This window comes from Triturus cristatus, chromosome 10 (genome assembly GCF_964204655.1).
Source record: "Triturus cristatus chromosome 10, aTriCri1.1, whole genome shotgun sequence".
In the NCBI taxonomy this organism is placed as follows: domain Eukaryota; kingdom Metazoa; phylum Chordata; class Amphibia; order Caudata; family Salamandridae; genus Triturus; species Triturus cristatus.
Window position 1 is genome coordinate 461563193 of NC_140593.1, and position 16164 is coordinate 461579356.

The following is a 16164-nucleotide window of genomic DNA, read 5'->3' on the forward strand; positions in this document are numbered from 1 at the left end:
CCAACCCTGCCTGAACGGAGGTAGGATCAAGCGCCACAATGGCGCAGCCTTGAGGCGCAAGCACGACGCTCTCGAGTGAAGAGCAGAGGAGCATCGCAAGACCCATGAAGAGGGGAAGGGGCCGGCAACCGGCCCTCAAGGAGAAGAACGTCCTGCCAACAGGATAGACCTACGACAGGTCTGCAGCAAAGTAAAGATCGTCCCAAGAATCAGACACGACCAGAGAGATGTCCATTTGGTGCAAACATGAGACATGTGGCAGGACACCAAATCCGAGCAAGGAACCTGGTCGAAGGAGAAGAGCATGGCAGGACGCCACTCCATGAAGGAAGAAAGGAGAGTGGCACGACGCCACAGGGCAAACAACCACCACAGGCGCGTAAGAAGGAAAGGAGAAGAGCATCAGGACAGAGGACTCGTGCTAGCACGGGAGAAGGTGTTCATCAGCACAAGCCAGACACCGGGGTGCAGAGACGTCACTGGAGACAGCTTCGAAGGAGGACCAAGCATAAGCCGCTAGCAAGCGCAATCTGCATCCAGGCCCCACGCTTCGCAGTTCGACCATCCTCTCACCTGTCACTGGTGATGCTTGGCATCGATAGCACCACGCCTAGCAAGTACACCTGCTGGAAGACAACTGCAAGTGGCCACGAAGTCCCTCCAGTCCTCCTCAATCCACGAGGTCACTGAAAGCAAGAGATCGCCGCCTGTTTGCCCAGCTGAAGGAAAGTTACCCTGTTCATCATCCAAAGTACATCATCACCAAGAACATCAAAGGAGCATAGCACCACCAGAGTGGATCCAAGCACTCGAGACAGCCAGAGCTCAACGAGGCATTCCTGGCGCTGTGGGACGCTTGCCACCCAGGAACCTTCTGTGTGTCCACATGAACCAGAAGACTGGCGATGAAGAGCGTTCCGACCATTGGACCAGCCACCTTTGGGGTTACACGAGGCTCGGCCGTGGCACTGCTGGGAGTTCTGCAGCGACCCCATGGCGTGGCCTACAAAAGGCCCGCACTGCCCACACGGTCACGTGGCAATCTAGGGGCAAGGGCCTCAACGGAATTCCTGTGACAGGGGAATCCGGATCAGAGAGATACGTCGGCGGCAGCTCCATGACAGGAACCGGGATGCACGGAGGTCACAGATGAAGACCCAAAGAACACCTGAGGAAAGCTTAGAACTTGAGACCTGTTGGCGAGAACACCTAGACTGAGACACCACCCTCTGCGGATACATGAGCGACTTGGCTATGGTCCTGTTGGCAGTTCCTCAACAACGCCTTCCTGCGGCCCACACGAAGCCCGCACAGTCCACACGGTCGCAGCCTGGCAGGATGGCCCTCCAGGAAACTCCTGTGAGAGGGGAGTCCAGGCAGGAGAGGCAAGTGTGAAGCTGCTCTGCTATCGGGAACTGGGAAGATCATCAAGTACGTCGCCTCCAAGGAAGGACCTTAGCCACCATGTACATCCTCAGTAGCTGTAAGATTGTCGTCCACCGGAACCTGAGCGCCTGCAAGATCTCCAAAGTGGACTTCACCACCACTCCAGATGCACCGCTATTTAAACTTTGTAAATAGACTCCAGCACCGTAAGACCAGGTTGGTCTGAACTTCATCGCTGAGGCGGACCAAAGTTTCCTTACCGTGTGGTCAATAACTCCAGCACCGCCCAGCAGACGGCCTGAAGTGACTCATTGGTGCTGTGTATTGTTGTTTGTTCTCCTCATAGGTTGGACTTTTGTTTATTTCTTTTTCATTAAAGTTTGGGAGGGATGTAGTGTCCTGCTGGAGACGTTTGAGTGTTCTGCCTGTGCAATACACCCACACTAACACACACCCATCACAGGCACCAACTGTCAGGTGACCCTGCTAATAAAAGGGGCCGGACGCACGTGCCCTGGGCCAGTTCCAGTTCACCACTATGATGTGTCTATGTCATCTTTAGCAGCATGTGGGCCCATGCCCCACATCCCCACACTAACAACCATTTACAAAGCCAATAGTGCTGACTTGTAGGTATGATGTTACTTATTGTGTCATATATCTGGATGCAATGACAAACAGCAAAATACAAGTCGGGTGGCACACTATGCTAAGAACAGATTTTTAGCTGAGGTGTTTTTAAACCACGCCCTTAATTACATTGACTACGCCCCTTTGAAATACTCCTCAGTTTTTACATCCCACTTAAAGCCCTGGCAATGGGGTAACTAGTATTTATCAGGTTCTATCGGACATAAAAGGGTTACGATAGAAGATATGCATAATTGGACGGCGCATCATAATTTGTTATTGTTTTGATTTATGCCAATTTTCAAGCAATTAATTTTCACTTCCGCTATCGCGCCTCTAAAGGCAATTTCGCGGGAAAGGCTTGCCGGGCTCACATAGATGTGAGCATTCTTTCAAGTTCTGCACGTGCTGCGGCGGTTGAATACGCCAACCGATTAACATTCGCGTTCCACACGTCGCTCCTGTTTCCATTACTACATACCGCGCTAGCGTTGCCCAAAGGACCCCGCTTCATTTCTTCCCTACCTAACAAGCACTCTCTTTCTACTATGGGCTCGTGCTGGTGAGCAAGGCGTCGTTCTGTGAGCTGAGGAGGGCGCGCAGACCCCGCCCCGCCGGCATTTTCTCTCAACGCAGAGTCGCATCAGAGCTGACGTGTTGGTTACGTGGGCTGCTGTCGCAGCCATCCGCTCCGCCCGTAATCAGTGACGGGGCCAACTACGTAGTGGCGACTACCGCCTAGTCTGGGTGAGTCGGAGAAGGAGGGAGGCGGGGCAGATTAATCTCTCTGGGTTACAAAGACGGTTAGTGTATGAAACAAGCAGCTTGCACCTCTCTTAGGCGTGTGTCACTGTCGTGAAGACCTAGGCCTGTGCCCCGCGTATCCCACTTTGTTAGCCTCCGTCGTACCCTATATCATTGGCATTTAGTTATCCAAATGGTTAATAACTTTTTCGTTACAAAGGAAGGCTCGGCTTCATAATGCATCGGCATAGGAGACCCTAAAACGTCCCAGGAGTTGTTGTCTTGGCCAGCGTGTAGATGTTATTACCCATCAACCTAATTGCCGATAGCTTAAGTACTTGCCAGCATGTACCTATAAACATGCCTCTCTACAGGCCAGAAATAATTAGGTTTTGCAACAAAACACAAGAGAATCGTAGAAAATACTGATAGTTTGCTAGTTTAAATCACTGTCAAAGAGAAAAGGAAGCCGAGATTAACCAAATGGCGGTGCTTTTCATTGGATAACCCCATTTTACTAGGGGTGCAGTTAAGACAAAAGATTTCGTCTTTCTCTAGGGCACCGTTTTTAATATATTCCTGCTGAACAATTTTTGTTTAAGTTCTCCCGCTTCACCGTTACTTGTCAATTTTCCAATTTGGCCTTCTGATCTGAAGTTACTGAAATTGCGCCCAGTGTAACCTTGCATATCTGCTTTGTGGTACTGAAAAGGAACTGCTGGGGACCGGACATTACACGGGTCTTATTTCACATCTCCTTTGTTTATTTATAATCCCAGAAATGCTGTAAAGTAGTTATTTTCCTTTTGACCTTCTGGGGATACCCACTGGAAACTGGGGACCCCCCCAACCCCCTTGGTCCCTATTCAAATCCGGGGACGCCAATCAAAGCAACTTCGATTATTTGAACTGCAAAACAATACACACAAAAATACGGAAACAAGGTTTCATCAAACAAATACACAAATGAGGAAATATTTTATTTAACTTACAAATACATATAACAAAATAAAACAAGCATTTACAATGCAATGGTCTCGGCAATATTATAGGTAGAGTTATTGGTATTGCTCATTATTTTTTATTATTTTTGTATCTCTAAATAAATGGCATTGTCATTTCTATTGGCATTAGCTTTTTTTTTGCATATGTGATACCTATTGCATTAGCAGAGAGAGAGTGAGGTAGTGAGTTAGAGAGAGAGAGAGAGAGAGGTATTGAAATAGAGAGTGAGAGAGTGAGGTAGATGGAGAGTGAGGTAGTGAGATAGAGAGAGTGAGGTAGTGAAAGAGTGAGGGAGAGGGATGTTGTGAGGTAGTGATATATAAGCATAGAGTGATGTTGTGATGTAGTGAGATAGAGAGAGAGGTAGTGAAAGAGAGAGTTAAAGTGAGTTAGTGAGATAGAAAGAGTGAGGTAGAGAGATAGAGAGTGAGTTAGAGAGAGAGTGAAGTTGTGATCTAGAGAGTGAGAGAGTGAGGTAGTGATCTTTTTAGAGAGAGAAGTAGTGAGATAGTGAGGTAGTGATATAGATAGAGGGGAGTAGTGATGTATAGAGAGTTATGTAGTGAGAGAGAGTGAGGTAGATAGAGTGAGGTAGTGAGTGAGAGGTATTTTAGTCCAGATCATCCTCTTTGAAGCCAAAAATATCTTCATTTGGGTGGTCTCACGCCTGAAATTGCCTCTCTTTCAATATATGTAAATGGGAAAAATATAGAGTCCTGATTACTTTTAAAATTCTCCCACTTGACTATGAGCCCAGACTTGGGTATGCGAGTAACAGTACTAACATATGGGGCTGGATCCGGGTATTTGAGCCTGGACCAGGAATCAAGTCTACGCCTGGCCCTGCACTGTGGAATCTGGCCTGGGACATCTGTACCTGAGCATATAGGGCTGTATTTGGGTTTGTGAAGGTGTGCCTTGGTATAATAGGCTACATTGGGCTATATGAGACTGAAACTCATAATTTGAGTCTACCCAGGGACATATATACGTGAGACACTGACAAATGGTTGCAGAATCACGCTTTATAAGGTTGTACCAGGCAAATGATAGCTGGATCCCTGGCATAAGGAGATTACACAATGGTTGGCACTTAAAACAACATTTATGCAATTCAGTAGTGAGTTTCAGCTATTGATTTGTTTTACGAGTTTCGATATTTTTTCCTTTGAAACGATACCTTTCCTTGCGATTTCAGCTGTAATGTGGGCAATGTACTGTCATCAGAGGACATCTGATGTCATGTCCATTATACCAATCAATACAAGACACATAAATATCGCCTGCATAATGTGCATTCAGAGTGGAGGTTTATGTTCAGTGCAAGTTTCCGCAACCGGTTTTTAAAAATGTTATATTTGAAACAGGTTTTGCTCATTTTCCACTTACTTTCCGCTCTCCTGTCTGCAAATATTACTTAAATATTTTAACTATCTTTCTTCACACCGCCTCGACGAAGTGTGGCACTAGTCGTCAGAAAAAAAGGGGTAGGTTGCGCTGTAAATTGTGGGATACATTCATTCCATAAATGTGGAATTTACCAAACTGTTATGTATTTTTTTTTGTAATGAGCATTTTCCTACACTAGTAGCTCGTTTGCGAACGCAGTGTGAATCTAAAACATGGCCCCACGTTACCTTCCCACCTGGGAGCATGTATATGAATAGCTATGCGGTTCCTGCGTCTGCCCCGAGCCCTGGCACGGCGCTCTCGCCCCCAGGAATATCATATGCGCCGAGACATTCTTGTACAAATCACCCGCTGTGATGTTCCAAGTCCGTTCTTGCATGAGCCTCTCGTGTTACCAGCGACACACGGGGCGCATGCCTGGGCTGACGTGTGTCCCACGTTTTCGTGCACCGCATCAAAGAGGCCGCCCGTGGCTTGTGTAAACATAAGTATAAACGCAGATTAAACAAGTCCTCGGTGTGGTAATTCAATCTAGAGGGGAGACCGGAGGGTGGCGAGAGGACACGAGAAGGGGGGAGGAGGAGACAGATGCAGGGAGAGGATGAGAGAGAGTGGGTGCGAATTGATAGAGGGAGGCGGCAAGAAAGCGAGAGTAACCGAGGCCTAGGGTATAGGAAAACAGCATGAGGAAGAGAAGGGGGGGGGGGTGTAATAGAGAGAGAGCGAGAAAGATAAAGAGAGAGATGAGAAAAAAGTGAGGAAAAGAGAGGTAAACAGAAAGGAGACTTTGGAGAGAGGGGATCCGATAAAGTCAGAAGGTGAGATAGTCACTGATGGGGGGAGGGTACAGACCGGCATGGAGGGACGAAAGAGACGGGTCAAGGGGGTGTAAGATTGAGAGAAAGGCTGAGGCAGAGTAAAAAAAAATTAAAGGCAAACGGAGTGGGAAGGGAGCGGGCCAGTGAGAAAGAGTGAGGTGAAATTCGGAGGCAGTAGAGGGAAAAAAGGGAGTGTTTATGAAGGAAGCAGAACGAGAGAGGGGTGAGAGCGAGCGAGACAGAGAGGTGGGCGGAGATCGGAGGAGGAGAGGGTGCGGCACAGTGCACGCGGAGAGCTCCTCGGCAGCTTGCACAAATGGTGCTCCAGATGTATGGCTGCTCAAGTCAGCCCAAGGCAACAATTCTGATCAATTCTAATGTGATAAAATGCTGCAGGGGAAAGTGCGCCGCAACGTGTTTACGTCAGCGCTTAATTAAACTGTTGTTCGCTTCCAGAGAGCCTTAGAACAAGCACACCACTGCCTTGCTCCGAGGCAAAGCAGAAATGCCTCGGAGAAACGCAGTGGCGTTTTCAGATTCGGGGGCGTGTTTCTTTTTCTCTCCTCTTGCCATTGGCTGGAGGAGAGAAAAACACGCCTGAGAAAGGGCGTGGCTAAAAAGTAGAAAGAACCGCAAGAACACGCCCCCGAATCTGAAAAAGACGGAGCCTATTTGGAGGGACGGCTCTCTCCTCCAATGGCTGGCCTCCGTTTAGGAAGCCAGCCAATGGAGGAGAGGCAAAAAGAGAGGCGGGCTAAGGAGCCACTCTCAGAAACATTAAATCTCCGACTTCCGGTTCTGCCTTCGGCAGACCGGATAGTCCTCTACCTAAAAAGGGAAGTTTGTAACTTTCCGAAATAGAGATAACCCATTGTCCATACTTTATTCTGTTTGACACACTTGCACTGCTCCAATGATTCAATCTTAGGATACCAACTTAACTTTTAGCCTCAAATTTCCTTCACAGTTTTGGAACGTTTTATCATTTGTAATTTTTCTTATTTATATACTCTACAATAATCTGTTAATATTTAATTTTATAAGCAGCCGAGGACCCATTGAGTAGGCGGTGCAGACCCCAGAGGTCCCCAGGCTAAGAACCCGTGCTTTAAAGAATAAATTAAATTAGAAAAAGAGAGCTTATAAGTGTATCCACTGTGGACATCTTTTTCCACTGACAGGACACTTCTTGAAGAAGTTCACAGTTCTGTAGTCTTGTAATTTTCCAGCACCAAGAAGGTTTCACTGCTGGAAAAGCTGACACAATCTGGGATCACAAAAGCACTGGGGAGGCACTTCTATTTGAGGTTCCTACAGCACTTGCAAAAAACTTTAGGTAAAAGCTCACTCTGCTAGAATTTTCAGGAATAAAAAGGCACAAATGAAGTAAAGCACACACACCTGAAGCTCTCTTGAGCTCCGAAAGCATTCCTGTTGGAGCTGATGCCAACCTTCTATGCTAAAGCACTGAAAAGGCTCCCTTACAGCTAGCCCTCCCCCTCTATCTTTCAACAGTTTCTCCTCTTGCCATAGTTAGACAAGCATTGGCATAGCCAATAGGTCTTGCCTTTGGGACCTTATAAGTGTTTAGCCATGCAACAGTTGCGTAACTAAATACTTATAAGGTTCCAAAATCGAGACCTATTGGCTATCACGATCAAACATCAAAGCGGCCGTGCGGCCGAAAGTGAAAGTAATCGCGGTAAAATGCGGCGCGCGTGCCCGCGCACATGCACTGTACCTCTAGGCTGGCAGCACTTTTTGGAGCCCTCGCAATAAGTCTCGCCAGACCAGCGCATGCGCTGGGTCAGGCGAGACCTAAAAAACTATCTGGCCTGCATTGTAAAAAAATGTTGTAGAACACTGCACAGCTACTATCCGCTTTATTACAGACAACGGGTAATTCTGAAAGTAATAACAATTCCTAGGCAACAAGAAACCTGGCGAGAATCAGATTTCGTACATACAAAGTGATAAACAGAAACTCAGTGTACTACCGAAAAACAGTTAAGAACAATTCATTTTATTCATACATATCGTTTTGTTAAAACAGGTGTAACAACACCAAAAACAGTAACATGACAATAACATGACAATCAATATGTCCATACATATATGTCTATTTAATTCACATACATTCTAATGTAAAAATATATGAAAAACACATAAAAGTGCATTGTATGGTAAAATAACTCAAATGTGGCTAAATCTAAGTAGATGAAGATGTTAATCTCTACGCGCGTTTCGGCGTGACAAACGCCTTCTTCAGGAGAGGCCACTTAAATTTCTATGAATCAAGTACTGAACACCAGGAGTTTTAACCGCGATCACAGAAACGAAGAAAGGAACTGTCCAAAATCTTACGTGGCCCAATCGAGGATTTACAAAAGGGTCAAAAAAAGGGGGTATTATGCTGTCCCTTGTATGAATCTGAACATAGGTCAAATCTGATGAATTGTATATACGCTAAAGGCGAGTAGACGCTTGAGCCCAAGACGTCTAGAGGTGAGAATTCGCGAAGCAAATAGGTGAACTGGAGTAGATCTAGTAATAAACAGGAAACGGACAACTGTCTTATTTGGGGCTGTTGTTCTAAAATGTACGATATGAGCCACAAGTCCGTGAGTGCCGGTAGGCTCTACAGATGGTGCAATTATGTCGCTAGATTCAAGGAAGTGTGCATTACCTCCGACGATGTATCAATCAGCCAACGGGTAATGCCACAACTGAAATTACTTTTTCCTTTAAATGGTACCTCAGTTTGATCCACAAAACGGTCCTATTATGTTTACACGACTTTTTGGTCATTCTTTTCTTGCACCAGAGACCCAACATTATTAAAACAAAGGAAGGCATGCTAAGGTATCCAATCGGGACTCCTCTGTAATTAATAGTACTTTGTTTTCTAAATATAGCTAAATACCACAATTGTTGACATTTGTAAGTACTGTAAATATCTTGTTGTAACTATTACATAAGCAATGGTATTCAATTAATCAACCTCACAAAGATGAAAGGCCGGGTTAGCCTTTCCAGATTTCTGGCTTGTTATTTTTTCACACAGATAGCAACATGTCCATAATTTGCTGTTTCATCTTGCTCACAATAAAAGTCAGGGTTTATTTTAGAGGCTTGGAGCATGCTTTTGGTTGGCTGGTGAGAATGTTAAGATGGGACAGAGTTAATCTCCAAATTTGGCAGACAACAGTTCGTCACGGTGATCCAGGAGATGTTTCCTACATCCTGGGAAGAGTGTTTTGTGTCTGCCAAAGCCTAGATCAGGCCCCTAAGTTTTTTACATTGATTTTCTTGTTAAACAAGACTGTATTTTTAACAAAGAAACAACCACAATCATCAGAATGCAAATAAAGCAAAAACAGAACTGGATCAACTCATCACACCTGGGAATGGGACAGTTTGGGATCTCCACGGATGTTTTGATTTGCCTCACACACAGTTAACTGACTTAATTACCGGTAACCTTAATCACATATTTTGAACAAAGGAGAGCTGAGATTTGAGTGTAGTTATCTCAGCTGCAAAGTGTGCAACGTAGCTGCTAGATGTTATGTCCTCTCTACGGGTGGGTATTAACCACTATCTGCAACCTGCTTTCTAACATTTTCTTCAATTATTTGAAAGTAAAAGTGCATATTTTTATTCAGATTTAGGGAATTGTGGGAAAAAGGGCCAGAAACCAAACTCTCCCAAATAGCTATTTGACTCTTATCTACGAAATGCTTAGTCTGTTTTTGCACTGCACAGCTCAGTGGAAATGTTTGTTTAAATTTTGGTCTGAAATACAATAAAGCCTGGATTCCAATCCTGTGTCTCCTCTGATCTCGTCACTCAAAGATCTGTGAGGGGTGGGATAAGCCCCCCACATCCCACTCAGTCAATACACTCATATTAGGTGTCAGATCAATTTTGTTTTAGTTAAAGTGAAATGTGTGATTGGGTAGCTAGATGTAAATCAATGTACGTTACATCCATTCCGTGAGGATATTTTGCATGGATCTTTAGCTATCAAATGACAATATGTTTCTATTAGAAGTGTTTACGTTGTGGTTCTGATGTGCTTTGGATGTGTCGGTTTTGCTTGAGATAGACGTTAGATATTTTGGTACACTTGACCTTTCTGCTGTTAGGCGGGTAGCAATGTGTTAGGTCTGGCTGAACAGCTTCTATTTTGTTTTTGTTCTATGATACTCTGGTATATTTGGAATTGGTTGTTAAAGAGGTGGCAGCATTTTTAGATCTTCTACAGGGCGTAGTTGGAGCTTTTTGCACAAGTTGGATCAATCCATAAGCCAGAATACATAGAGTGGGTCAGTGGGTTTGCCCCTCTCTCCCACTAGTTTTATAGCCAGTGTTATTCTTGTTTGTACTGAACAGCCATTTGAAGGTTTGGATGTTGGGCATTGTGAGTAAAGCCACTTTGCTCCATTACATCAGAGATTAATAGGTGAAGTATATGACTCTAGATGCAAGACTATAGAAAGCAATGTGTCTGGTCCCACACACAGAGTGCCTGAAAGCAGCAGTTATGGTGTTTGGTACTGGACCAGCATATGAGGTGCACTCTGATGCAGAGTGTTATCCCAACCGTACTTGCCTCACTGCCTTGTGGTGGAGCCCAGGCAAATACCATGCATTGCAGCCCACTTTCCATACACAGCTCTGGAAAAACGTAAAATTCAGAAACATGATTTTTGATTGCCATGTGTGTGAAAGAGATGCACAGTTGTTTGTGAAATAGCCATCTTTTCAGTGGCTCGAAATTGCCCGTAACACGAACAAACCTGGTAAGTGGTCAGTAGGGAGCACATAAGAGATGCTTTTTCCATTTTTTGGATGTAGCATCACAGTGAAATGAAAATGCAATGGAGGCGTCATATATTTTGAAACGCCACGTAATGTATTTTCAGGAATAGATAACGTTTTCCAACTCTCAATGCTGGGCATGGCGGAATGGCTGTAATTCTTAACATACTGTTGATACACAGGCATAATATTGCTTACTCATATATAATGCTTGTTCTGGCATAACACTGGTAGTTCTTTACATCCTGACACAATGGTGACATGCCTGCCCTAATTATTGCACTTGAATGGTTTTGGTAATACCGGTGTTAAATATTGGGGACAATTTTTAGGTTGGATCCATTAATCTATTGCCATATTTTGCATTCAGTTTTCCCTTTGATCTGTATTCTACCTCTGCTCTTATTACATTTCATGAATTACTGAAAACTTGACTGTTTGCTCTTTGAAGCTCTCTGTACCTCTCTGTTTAATGGAGAGTAGTTTTTTTGTACCAGGAATGTTGTTTAGCACCAATATATACCGTAGGGGATGAATGTGTGCTTTATAAATGCTATAAATAAAAAGATATGAGTGTGTTGCTGTTAGATCAGGCATACATGGGGGATTGCTTTGGCATGTTCATATGGATCTTTATTGTGTGTGTTGTTGTAGTTGGATACAAGCAGTTGGTTTTTAGTAGCGTTTTTCTACGTTCGTATTTTCTTGAAAAATAATTGACAAATGGTTGTACTGATGAAAACAATATGCAAATGCTGAAATAATATTTTTACAGTTGAAACAAGTTTAATATGTATAGAAGTGTGTTTACTAATATAATTCATCTATGCCACATTTATACGAAAACGCCATCCTGGATAACACGGATGCTGTTTTGATGCCGTTTCTATTATTCACTCCTCTTCTTCCCCCTCCTATCTCGTCCCACTGTGCATATTCTCTCCTTACAAGTTCTGCAGAAATGAAAGCAAGCTGATGTCATGGATTTTTACTGTTGTGCTTTGAATGAAATTCCCAATATTCCAAACTCTTTACATTTTCCGAGGCCCTTCCGCTTTAGTTCCATTGCTGGGCCTGATCTTATTCATTGTTGAGAAGCGTCATTGTTGAAATGTTTCATATTAGTTTGAATATCTCCGAATGACAATAGCGTGGAAGATGCTCAAAGCTTTCTTAAAATGGGATTGTGCTTATGAATTTGGACTATGACAGGTCTTTTTGATTTGCTAAAAGAGTTGTTACTGGTGATCATACACCGATGATTCTGTTCGGTCTCTAATTTGTTATACAAAACTTCTTTATAAGAACCCCTTGATTCTCGAAGTGAGCCAGATTTTTTTAGAAGACCTTTTTCCTGTTAGGGATGCTGCCCTATTTATTTATTATTTTTCTGTTCATTTGAGATGTAGGTTCATCTCTGATGTTGCTACTCTGTATAATTCTGCGTTTCAGCCTTCCGGGTGTTTATTCTGAATCGCCTGATTTCTAAAAATTTTTGTAAAAAAAAAACACCTTTAACTTTTTGTTGCAATGTCCTGAATATTGGGATACGGTTCTGTTGCTACAAATTTGTAGCAGAGGATGGTTACGCATTAAAGAGTATTTCCTCTATCCCAGGGGTCCCCAACAGGTCCTAATGCCCCGTCCGAAACTAGCAATTTTCTGTAACTTTGCCAACGGTTCTAGTGCTGGAGTTTCTCGGGAGGGGATTTACATCGCGTTCCAGAATGATTTGGAGTTTAAGTATATAATAGGGTGAATTGATTTGTCGGTGTTGTATGTATTTGTGAGGTTTGTTAAAGTATGAATTTGATGTGTGGATTGCTATGCTCTTTTTGAGATGTTTGGATATGCAATGCTTATGGTTGGTGCAATTGCTGGATTGATAACTGTATCTCTGTTGTGTTATTCAGATTTGTGAATCTATTTTGTTTATTATTGTATTATTGGTTGGTTTGGCTATCGGATTTGTCGAAATCCAAGATCTTGAGGTAGTGTGCTTTTTCTTGTCTACACAAGGTAGTATGTAGTGTGAGGCGCTGCATGCACACAGACAAGTGTTTCTGAACTAATACATTTCCTTTCCAGGATTGTGTATCTAATTTGGCGTAGTGTCCCTTGCTCCTATGGGCACTAGAGTGAGTTGAGATTTTAAGCAATATTCTGAAGGGTGCTGTTTAGCTATTCTGGTTTTCTATCAATTGAGAGTTTAACCTTGCCGTGATTTACTGAATTATTTTTTAATTTAGATTGAGCCGACAAGGGTTTATTTAATTTAAAATTGAGTTAGAAAGGTTCTGCAATTGTTTTCTCTGTTCAAGGAGATGTGGCGCTGTTATTGGTTAGTCAGCCAGGGAGCCTTGCTGGGAATAGTGAGACGTCACCACAAAGCTGCCCTTTCATTGGTCGGTTGCTGACGGGTCCGCGTTTTGATAATTTGACCTTTGACAGATTCACACTGGGATTGGTTGTTGTTTGCTAGTTCGTTTATTATGATTTTTTTAGATAATTTTAAGCGAAAATAATGGGGAACGTAGTGAAAAAGCCTAAAGTTTCTGTTTTACCTGCAGAGGGCCAGAAAAGACCTGCTGAGCGAATGCCTGCAGATTAAATGATTACAGACCATGGGTTCTATACATTCACTTGGATTTCTGAATGGCATGAATATGCTGCATCTAACAAAAAGTTACAGTTTATGTTAGAGGTTACCTTTAACATGAAAAGGCTGGATTTCTTACGACAAACCATGAATAACATGAAGCCGATGCCCAGAGCTACAGTGTTTCAGGAATTAAATAAATGGGATCTAATGGCAAGAGAGGAAGAGAATTTCTAAGCAGGTAAAGGGTTTATTTAGACAGTGGCTAGACAGCAAGTGGGATTTACAAGAGACATGCTTGATAGAGGTTATGATGGAAGTTGTACAAGCCTATCCTGCCATAGTTAAAGAAACTAATGATAAAGACAAAACAAAAGCGGGAAAGAAGCAAACCAGTGATTCTGATGAGGAGTATCATTTCCTAAATGATCTTCTGAATTTGAGACTTCCTTGATATTCAGCTTGAGCAATGAAGACAAATGATTCTGGTTCGGGACCTGATGTGGGTACATGAGATAGTACTACTGCTGTAGGAATGGTACTGAATGCACCAGCTGAGACGGCAATGACAGCATTGCCTAGTTTAAATAGGGATACACAACCTGATGCTCCATTTCAAGTTGATTCATCTGTAAATAGAGTGATGGTTGAAGAGCCCCCTAAAGCAATTAACATTTGCTTTTAAAATTTGAACTTTGTGAAATGTTACAGGGAAACATTGATCTAAACAGGGCGTTGACATACGATGCCGATGAAATGAGATATTTGATCAAAGAAGCAGCCAGATATGTAAATGAGGCTGAAAGGAGGCACTTCGTAGGCAAGAAGTATGATTTTATTCTTTAAGCCAGCAGGAGCATCGTAGCCGCATCTCCAACCCACAACCGTCAACTGCCCACATTCCAGAATCCCCCGACACATTCCACCCCGAGACCAAGCGCTCGACATAGACCTAACACATCTTCCTCTTATACAATAACAAATAAACTAAATACATAACAGTGCAATAGGATTTGCAAACAGAACTATAGTTGACCAAAGTTGGAAAAAATGTATGGCACATATCGAAGTTAATAAACAAGTTCCGACAAAAATACAAAAGTAGACACTTAAACTAGAATAATAGAAAAACTAATACACAACATATTCATGAAATTTGAGTGGCAACCTGGAAATCCTGGAAGAAGGTACCCGGGCACCTTTTCTCATGGTGCACTCCTTTGTAAACAGCTTGAGATCCCTGAGACTCATCTTCCCCAGACACATCACCTTGGCGTGACCAAGGCACAGTGATTTTACTTTTGTTTCACTATCGGCTGTCCTCCAATTTGACTGCACTCTTATTGATTTGCACTACAGTCTTCAGATCAGAGAATTTGGATTCCCCCTTAGGACCAATTCTAGGACGTTTTACCCTCACTCGATCCCCAACACGTACTATCAGCTCTCTGGTCCTTGGTTGAATATATTTGTTCGGAACATCAACTCTCTTACTACTCGGCTTCTTAAGTTTTCCTTCAGGCAGCTTGAGCTCTCCCATCCACCTCCTCAACTTATTGGAAGATGGTACGCGTTCTCTCAACAAAATAAAAGGAGAGACCTCCGTATCAATGTTGGCAATGGTGCGTATTGCCCACAACAGTTTGTTTAGTTCTTGCTTACAATTTAAACCACTGACTTTTGACAGTTGTACATTATCCTTGATCACCCCATTGAACCTTTCCACTAAGCCATTGCTCCTAGGGTGATAAAGAGGCGTCTTAATGTGTTTTATAGCCATACATTCCGTAAACTCATTGAATTGCGCTGATGTAAATTGACAACCGTTGTCAGAAAGTTCCTCATCAGGAGTCCCTTCTCTTGCAAATAATGATTCAAGAAACTCAATGATGCAAACAGTAGTGGGTGTTTTTCACAAACTTGACCTCAGACCAGCGACTGTAGTAGTCTACAAGAACTATACCATACTCAGGATCGCTGCTGACGGACAGAGACGTGGGACCTATTATGTCAATGGCAAGTTTTGACCAAGTTTTTGTGAGCCCCTCAATCGCTTTTATTGGACTGGGCACTGTCACCTGTGACTTGTCGCTGATAGCAAAGGACATACAATCCCTCACAAAGTGTTCCACCTGCTGCTCCAAACCAGGCCACCAGAAATTTTCTCTGATTCTCCTCTTCATGGCAGGCATACCAGTGTGGCCCTCATGAGCTAACACAAGGACTTTATTACGCATGGCCTCAGGAACCACAAGCAAAGAAGTTCGATACAAGAATCCATTTACAATGGATAACTCTTCAAAGACCTGTTTGAACTTGCTTAGAGAGTTGTCCCTTGAATAGGTTCCAGACCAACCTATGCGCACTAAACTCACGACTTTCTTAATTTCTTCATCTGTCTCATAAGCACTCCTCCACTCTTGTTCCAACAAAGCAACATTGGAACTGCACATAGTATGACAAATAATATAAGAATCAATATCCCTGTCATCTTCCCCACCACCTGTTTTTTCACAACTGGGGAATCTAGACACACAATCAGCTAACAGATCCTTCCTGCCAGGAACATATTCAACTATAAAATTGTGCTACAAAATTCTATACAGCCACTTGGCAATCCTGGGGGTCGCCTTAACTGCTCCCTTTGTGGTGAAAAGATGAACTAAAGGCTTGTGATCGACCCTCACTGTAAATTTAGAATCCCATAAGTAATGTTTGAAATGGACAATGCCCCACCAGCAAGCTAAC

General features: G+C 43.3%; 1 protein-coding gene and 1 long non-coding RNA gene across 8 annotated transcripts in view; one reads left to right on the top strand and one right to left on the bottom strand.

Annotated features, from left to right (window-relative positions):
• The window catches only part of LOC146789608 (uncharacterized), an 89969-nt gene extending 87310 nt beyond the window's left edge, over positions 1-2659 (bottom strand). Inside the window, exon 1 of the long non-coding RNA XR_014970131.1 lies at positions 2542-2659. This is a non-coding gene — a long non-coding RNA (uncharacterized LOC146789608). The remainder of the gene's footprint in view (positions 1-2541) is intronic.
• CREM (cAMP responsive element modulator) overlaps positions 2532-16164 on the top strand; it is an 848590-nt gene continuing 834957 nt past the window's right edge. For 5 of the 7 annotated variants that reach the window (XM_085631878.1, XM_085631881.1, XM_085631880.1 and 2 more), the window contains exon 1: positions 2547-2763. The gene's annotated coding sequence lies outside the window, so the exon portion shown is untranslated. Of the gene's footprint in view, positions 2764-16164 lie in introns of all 7 variants that reach the window. The other 2 variants (XM_085631873.1, XM_085631875.1) reach the window with 2 other exon arrangements.